This window comes from Canis lupus, chromosome 37, assembly GCF_048164855.1.
Source record: "Canis lupus baileyi chromosome 37, mCanLup2.hap1, whole genome shotgun sequence".
Classification (NCBI taxonomy): Eukaryota; Metazoa; Chordata; class Mammalia; order Carnivora; family Canidae; genus Canis; species Canis lupus.
This window is the reverse complement of record NC_132874.1, coordinates 10188764-10197552: the sequence shown is the minus strand read 5'-3', so window position 1 is coordinate 10197552 and position 8789 is coordinate 10188764. Positions and strand designations below refer to the sequence as shown.

The 8789-nt window shown below is 45.8% G+C and overlaps 1 protein-coding gene across 1 annotated transcript in view; it reads left to right on the top strand.

Moving 5' to 3' along the window:
* The first annotated feature begins 345 nt into the window (after positions 1–345).
* Positions 346–8789, top strand: part of CAP2 (cyclase associated actin cytoskeleton regulatory protein 2) — a 137582-nt gene continuing 129138 nt past the window's right edge. Inside the window, exon 1 of the mRNA XM_072813960.1 lies at positions 346–655. The gene's annotated coding sequence lies outside the window, so the exon portion shown is untranslated. The remainder of the gene's footprint in view (positions 656–8789) is intronic.

The window sequence follows — 8789 nt, the reverse complement described above, 5'->3', positions numbered from 1 at the left end:
CTGCTTCTCCCTCTGCCTGTGTCTCTGCCTCTCTCTGTGTGACTATCATAAATAAATAAAAATTAAAATAAAAAAAAAACACAACAGCCTAGACAATGTTTTTCGGTTTTGTTTTGACAAGATCTGAGCGCATCTGAGCTGCCCGCCTAGCTAGTGCGTTCGCGGCCCAGCGGCCTCTCCTGCCAGGACCCTTATTCATACTCTGGGCTCGGGGACGCCCAGGCCCGTCTCCTGCTGGCTCAGGACCCATCCCACCTCTCGGCAAAGTCTGAGAAGCCGCGCTATCCGGGGCCGGGAGTCTCCGGATCTTTCCAGACTTCGCGCTGGGCTGCCCGACGCGCTGAATCCATTTCTTTGGTAGCCGGGCGCTGGGCCGGCGCTCGCTCCCTGCCTCCCCGCCGCCCCCGGCCCTCCGCGTCGCCCGGCCCCCTCTCCTCCCCGCTCCCCTGCATCCCCACCCCCACCCCCACCCGCGGGGCCTTGCCCTCCTCCCTCCCTCCCCCCCCCCTCCCCCGGCTCGTCTGTATTTGGAGCTCCCGGAAGCCGCCGGCGACTCTCCCCGGGAGCAGCGTGACCGACAGCGGCTCCGGTCGGGGGGAGGAGGGAGAGGGAGGAGGTGCGAGCGGCGCGGCGCGGACCCCGGGACCCCCAGCAGGTAAGCGGGAGCAGCGCGCGCGCGGGGGCGGGGGCGCAGGTGCAGGGGCGCAGGGGCGGGGGCGCAGGTGCGGGGGCGCCCCGCGGCCGGCGCTCGGAGTTGCGCGGGGAGGCGGGGAGGGGAGGGGAGGGGAGGGGAGAGAGGAGAGGGGAGGAGAGGGGCCGGGGCGCGGCGGCGCGCGAGCGGGAGAGGAGGCGCGGGCGCCCGCGGGGCCGGGGGCCTGGGGCCGGGGGCCGGGGCCCGGGGCGGGGGCGGGGACGCGGGCGGGGCGGGGCGGGGGGAGGCGGGCGGCCCATCTGGGTCAGCGCCCGGCGCCCTGCCCCCGCCCCGTGCGGCCGGCGGGGCGCCCCGGGGTGCGCGCGGGTCCGGCGGGGCCTACCGCCCAGCGCTGCGCCCCAGGCCCGTCCTAACTTTGGGGGCTCCGGGCCTCCGGGGGGGGAGGGGGGAGCCGGGGCGGGGGGAGCGTGGGAAGCGCCGTGACCGCGCTGGATGCGCCCACCGCACCTCGATCGGAAAGTGCCCGACAGAAACGGACCTGGCGTCTCTGTCCAACCTGAGCAGAGCCAATGAGTCACTTGAAAAAAATGCAAAGGCCACTGAGGCCTCGAGGGGCGGGGGAACAGGGCTCCCCGCGGCTGGCGGTGGAGGGCGGCCCGCGCAGCGCCCCCGTGCTGAGGGCCTTCCCTGTATCCTCGGCCGGGCGCGGCGGCCCCACCGGCGGGCTGCGAGTTGGAGCGGCCTTTGCACGGGGGCTCTCTGCAAAATGAGCCAATGAGTGACTGCTGTTGAGGATGTGAAACTAGGATTGGGTCCAAAGGGCCAAAGAGGAGCTGGAACCTGTAGCAAAACATGAAGAACCTTTGGTTCTGTAGGTCGTGGGAGGGCAGGAGGCTGTGCGACTCAGGCCCCATGGCTTACCAGAATTGTTTGCAGGTACCCTTTCTCCACTGAGTATATGGATTTCTCTTCATTTAAGGAACGTGCCTTAGAATTCTTGGTAAAACGTCTCAGCTCACTTGATGTGAGATGATAATAGTGGAGTGATCTTTGGGGAAATTATTCTTAAGAGTCCAACTAGACGGTAAGCCTCTTGAGGGCAAGGATGGGGTTTGGGGAACTTCTTTCAGCAGGAGCAGTATTTGACTAACAGCATGTAATGAGCAGGCAGGGAAAGTTTATTTATTTATTTAGTTAGTTATTTAATTTTTTTTAAAAAAGATTTTACTTATTTATTCATGAGAGACACACAGAGAGAGGCAGAGGCGTAGGCAGTGGGAGAGGCAGGCTCTCTGAGCCTTAGGCAGTCTCTCAACACTGAGCCACCCAGGCCTCCAGATAGTGAAAGTTTTTTAAGTAATTAACTCAATAGCTTGAGTGTGGAGTGTGGCTGGATCATGACTTCTTGAAGACAGAGTATTTTGCAAAGAAAGACTCTTCTGTGAGTTCCCACATCTAAAAATCCTTGTTAAAATTAGAATCAAGGTGTCATGTTTACTAAAGAGAAAAAGAAATTGAGAAATCAGGAAGGTGATCGACGGAAATGGCCATGACTGGTTGGAAGAGGTTTTTGGTGCTCATTGTTGAAATGGTGAAAACCATACGAACTTCAAATTTCAGTGTCCGTAAATTTCAGCCATACCATTCCTTTATGTATTGTCTATGGCTGGTTTTAAGAGTTGAGTAGCTCCTAAAGAGATCGCGTGGCCAGCAAAAACCTACATATTTACTCTCTAGCTCTTGGCTCAAAACATTTGCCAAACTTTACACTGTATTAACAAATTTGAAGTTCATGAACTTTTCATCAGTAATGAAACATTCTTCTTATTTTTTTCAGGTATTTTAAGTGTAAAAATGATTCTTAGCTTGGGAGAGAAAGGAGAGATAAAAAGACAGGAGAAAAGGGGGGCAGGTTTTTCCTTAGGGTAGGAGTCTGCTACTTCCACTTGCTATGTGATAGTTTGAAGAAGAGCCTTTGAATGGATTCATGGGCCAGATTCTCTGAGTGCCTGAGTCATATCCAGCAGTTGTTATATACCTTCAAAAGTAGCATTAACTTATTTGGACATTATAGTGTTTTGTTTTGTCTTGAATATTCCCTAACAGACATCTTTATACATGAAGTTTTGTTAATTATGTAATATTTTATACGTAAAACTAATATGTTAAGTATATGTAAGCTATAACCACTATGTTCAGATGGCCACCTGTGATCCTATCACTGCATTAAAAACTTGGGCTTAAGAAAGGGCTAATTGTTAAAAGATAACCTATGGAATGGGAGAAAATATTTTTAAATTATGTATCTAATTAGGGGCTTGTATCCAAAATATATAAAGAGCTCTTACAATTCAATAATAAAAAGATAAATAACCCAATGTAAAAGCTGTCAAAAGATCTGAATAGACATTTCTCCAAAGAAGATATACAGATAGCCGATAAGTAATGAAAAGATGCTTGACATCATTATTCATCAGAGAAGTACAAGGCAGACCACTCTAGTGGATACCATTTTGTATCCACTAGGAAGGCTAGAATAAAAAACAAATCAGATAGTAAGTGTTGGTGAGGATGTGGAGGAACTGGAACTCTTACTCATTGGTTGTAGAATTTAGAATTTCAAATGGTGCTGCTGCTTTGGAAAGCGGATTAGCAGTTCCTCAAAAGTTGAACAGTGAGTTACCATATGATAGAGCAATTTCACTCTCAGTATATATATCCAAGAGAAACGAAAGTATATGTCTACACAAAAACCTATGCATGAATATTTATACCAGCACCATTCATAATAGCTGAAGTAATTAGCTATTACTTGGGCGGAAGTAACCCAAATGTCCATTGATTGATGAATGGATAAATAAACTGTGGTATATCCATATAATGGGATAGTAGTTGGCCATAAAAAAGAAACGAAGTAGTGATCCATGCTAAAACATGTATGAGCCTTGAAAGCATTATTCTAAGTGAAAGAAGCGAGTCACAAAAGACCACAAATTGTTTAAGTCTGTTCCTATGGCGGCACCTGGGTGGCTCAGTGGTTGAGGTCAGTTCTGCAGCTAGAAAGCTTAAGTCAGGGGCCTCAACTGTCCCTCCTTCCTGCTGAGTATGACCTGGAAGGAACCTTGTGGAGTAGTGACCAATGCTGTGAGGCCCAGCAGGGGTCAGACAACGCAATTCTAGAAGGAATAGTGTTTGTGACCTGAAGGTGGTGATGGAGATTGCTGGTTAAATTGGGAAAGTAGGGACACCTGGGTGGCTCAGTTGAGCATCTGCCTGCACCTCAGGTCACGATCCCTGGGTCCTGGGATCGAGTCCCACTTTGGCAAACACGCAAGGAACCTGCTTCTCCCTCTGCCTCTCTCTGTGTGTCTCTCATGAATCAATAAGTAAAATATATATTTTTAAATTCTGTTCATATGAAAACGTGCAGAACAGGGGCATCTATAAAGACAGGAAGTAGATGAGTAGTTGCTTAGGGCTGGGGATTGAGGGTAGGGAGGTGATAGTTTACAGGCTATAGGGTTTTTCGTTGAGCTGATGAAAATGTTCTAAAATTGACTGTGGTGATAATTGCACATATCATTGAATCATGCACTTCAAATGGGCGAATTGTCTCCTACGTGTTATATCTCAATAAAGCTGTTAAAGAGAATAAACAGAAACCAGGGTGGGGGGATCCCGCTATATTGTTACTTTGTACTGTTGTATCTCTGTGCCATTCTCTATGTCCCTTCCAACCTGAATTTTGTGTTAACCCCTGGTTTTATTGCAAAACTGTTTTATGACATATGTATGTATGCCTAAAGAATGTACTATTTAGGTTTTCTTAGTTTTTGATTTACAAAAAGGGTGTATATAATCTTACTTTAAAGAAACTCAAATTAAGTTTTTCAGAATTGTCCTTGTAGTTGCAGGTAGCATCATAGTACATGTTGGCAAATCCTCCACAGTGTATTTATCCATTCTCTTAGTGGGCATTTGGGTTGGTTCCCATGTTTTGCTGTTACAAAGTGTGCTTCTGCGAAGACTTTTTTCTGTGTGTCTTGGCACACATGTGCAAGAGCTCTTCTGTGTGAATGTGACTGGATCATATATTTTCATGATAAAAAGAAAAGAAAAAGTGCATTCTCCTTCTGACTTACACATTGGTGATATATCCCCAGCTTCTTTATTCTCTTAAACCAAGTGAATAGAACTGAGATCCTGTCTTCCCATTCCATTTAGATTCTAATTGCAATATCTATTATCTGATAACCTAAGAAGTGTGGAAAAACGCAAGTTTCAAACTATACAGCTGAATTTCACAGCAGGACCCCTTACATCATGAGCACCTTCACTCCCTTTTATCACTTGGGTTTAGGATGGGACAGAGGACAGTTTTATGAAGTCAAAGGGACATGCCTTTCAACAAGCCCATTGTGGTTTCTAAACTTTACTCACATTTTCCTTGTGGGTGTCTCCCTGCTGGCCAGTCTAATATTTCTAATGTGACTTAGTTTGGTAATTCTGGTAACAACAAGCCAATTGGAAACCTGGCCTTTAGCCTTGGGCACTTTCTAAGCCTGCCCTGACGCAGGCTGAGAGCTTTTGAATTTCATCCTGGATATTTCTACTTGTACTTAGGAAGAGAGGGAGCCCCGTGAGGTCAGTGGAGGCCATTAATAAGGGATTTTCTAACTTTTGTTGGTTTGCTTTAATTATGATAAAATATGCATAACATAAAATTTACTGTTAGAACCATTTTTAAGTGTATAATTCAGAGACAGTATGTTCACAGAGTTGTGCAACCATCACCACCATCCATCTCCAGAACTTTTTAACCTCCTCAGACTGAAACTCTGTCCCCAGCAAATGATAACCCCCCATTCTTCCGTCCCCAGTAGAATGGGGGTAACTACCATTCTACTTTCTGGCTCCAGAAATCTGCCTATTCTCAGGGACTTATATTAGTGACATCACACAATGTTTGTCTTTTTTACATAAGCTTTTATATCCAGGGGAGTTTCATACTCTTGTTTTTCTTAAGTAGACCCTTTTCTGACTTATGGGAAACATTTTTTGCTGAGCGATTATGTAAGAAGACTGTTTCCTTTTTAGGATACAGCCCTATATAGGAAGCAACGTAGCAAGTGTTCTAAGATCAGAGAAAGAACTTTCGATCATTATGGATTTATAATAAAATAGTAATAATGTCATGTGACCTGGCTCATTAATTAGACATCTAATAATCCTGGCTTCTTGTTGACCACTTAACTGAGTGGAAAAGGTACAATAATCCCAACATGAAAACTCACATCTATCTAATGAAAGGATAAGTTAGGTAACCTTGAGAGTCTTATACTCCTTAGCTTCTCAGAATTTAAAGGCCATTATACAAGTGTGATCTAAAATCATTCTAGTTTTGATAGTGTATTAAAGAGCAGGAGAGGAGCGCCTGGGTGGCCCAGTTGGTTAAGCATCTGCCTTCGGCTCAGGTCATGATCTCAGGGTCCTGGGATGGAGCCCTGCATTGGGCTCCCTGCTCGGTAGGAGCCTACTTTTCCCTCTGCCTCTGTTCCTCCCCACTGCGTATGCTCACTCTCCCTCTCTCTCAAATAAATACAAAAAAAATATTTTTTTTTAAAAAAAGAGCAGGAGGGTTCTGGGAGTCTGGAAATTGAAGCCAGGTGTTTCTGCCTTAGTATTGAAGACGGGGGTAGTCCCTGGTGAAGTAAGATGCTGGAGACAACAGAGACAAACCTTGTAGTAGTACACAGTATGCTAAGAAAATAACCCTTATTACTTTGTATCAGTCCATGTGGAAATCCAGAGAAACCCTGGGATCTGTTGATTATGTCTTCATTCCCCTATGTTGGATGATTTGGATGACTCTTGTTAGGTCCAGCACAGTGAAGGTTGCTAGGGATGCAAAGAGTAATACCAAGGAAGGAAGATAAGATAAGGAAGATAATGATAAACAGGAGGCGTCCCTGGCTGTGCACACACGTCTCAAAGGATCTCCTAAGGTCCTAGTCACCGTTAGTTCCAACCTGTTTGCATTTAGTTTTATTCAGAGGAGAATCACTGGATTTTTTTTTCCCCAAAGATTTATTTGTTTATTTTAGAGAGAAGGAGCAAGTGCCAGTGAGGATGAAGAGGGGTAGAGCGAGAGTGAGAGAAAAACTTTAGTAGACTCCGTGGTGCTCAATAGGGAGCCTGGCTCGGGGCTCGATCTCAGAACCCTGAGATCATGATCTGAGCTGAAACCAAGAGTCAGATGCTTAACCGACTGAGCTACCCAGGTACCCCAGAATCACTGGATTTTTATGAAATAAATTGATTATTTTACTCTAAGGCAACAAGAAGCAAAGTGGACCACACTAAGATAATTAGCCAGTTGGATTTTCCAGAACCTGGTACAGTAGGCTTCCAGACCGATTATAGTGTGATGTGTAGTTAAGGCTGTCCGTTTTACATACTCTCCATTTAGAAGCCCAGAGTGTGTAGGTAAGGGATTGATGAGATATGAGGGTCGTCTTTGCATCCACTGAACACTGTCTGGGACTTGGGCTCATACCCATCCAGTGGCAGGGAACCCCGATATCTGGTCTAGTGAGCAGGTTGATGGAAGAAGAGTCCGTCCAACTGATTGTTTGGCGTTTGGTAGACGACACACTATTTCTTCTGGTATTGTCTTCTAGAATGCTGGAAGCTATGGCTGCAGATTTTCAGCGGTGCGATGCAGGTTCACAGGTATTTAGCCAAAATTCTTAAAGTTGCCATTTTGATTCCTCCTTCATTTCCATTTCTGCTTCTTTGTTGCTCTTCTGCTCTGGTGGTGCTCTCTGTTGTTCAAAGTTCCCTCTGTGCACAGCCCTCTGGCTCTTCTTCTTCCCTCAGCATCTCTTCTGAGTGGAAGGTGGACAGTTATCTAATACAAGTTCTCCAGTTACTGAACATGTTTAAAAAAAGGTTTGCTAATGCAGATGAGTCTAGATTGGATAGAATCAGGGGTGGATTTCATTTTTGTGCTTCTTATTTTAGGCCAACAATCTTTAAACTGTCTACATTAACTGTATTCAAAGACTTCCCTCCAGGTACATGCACACAGGTGTTGAGAAAGTAAATTTCCAGATCCTCCTCTTCCCTGTGTCCTTTTCTCAGAGACTAGTCTTCTTGAGAGCAGGTGTGCCACAGAGACACAGGTTCTCTCTCTCATCTTCTTTTTCCATTAGTGCCTTTCTCTCATTTTACTTAAGAAATGACTGTATCTCTAATCCATCTTCCTAATTCATTTTACTAAAAAGGCCTATTTCTAACCTATTTTTTACTAAACTGCACTCTCCAAGGATATAAATAACTAGGGGGTGAGGAAGGCAGAAAAGGGAGACATTTCAGAATATCAGCTTTAGGGTGAGAAAGTGAATGATTCCAATGCCTGGACATCGCAAATCATGTGTTTTCTAAATGTCCTCCCAAAACACACACACACACACACAAAACTGAAGATCAATCTAATCAAATTGTAAACTGATATTAAAGGACAAATTTAGAAAAGAATGAAATCAGGATTCTTGTACAAATGAAAAATGAGGGATCCCTGGGTGGCGCAGCGGTTTGGCGCCTGCCTTTGGCCCAGAGCGCGATCCTGGAGAATCCCACATCGGGCTCCCGGTGCATGGGGCCTGCTTCTCCCTCTGCCTGTGTCTCTGCCTCTCTCTCTCTCACTGTGTGCCTATCATAAAAAAATTAAAAAAAAAAAATTAAAAAAAAAAAACAAAAAAAAAATGAAAAATGAACATTTTAAAAAATACTTATTTGAGACAGAGAAAGAGCATGAACAGGGGGAGAGGCAGAGGGAGAAGCAGACTCCCTCCTGAGCAGTGAGCCCTACGTGGGGCTTGATCCCAGGACCCTGAGATCACAACCTGAGCCGAAGGCAGACACTTAGCCAACTAAGCCACCCAGCCTTCCCAAAATGAATATTTTTAAACATACTAAAAAAATGAGAGAGCTGGGAAGGTCTACAGTCAGTTCAAAGGAGACCGCTGAGAGGAAGGTTGAAATGAATTTGCTTAATTGGTTTTGAACTGGCTTCTTCCACAGTGAGAGAGGAAAGTCAGTTGAACTTCCAGAGGATAAAACTTACATGCTCGTA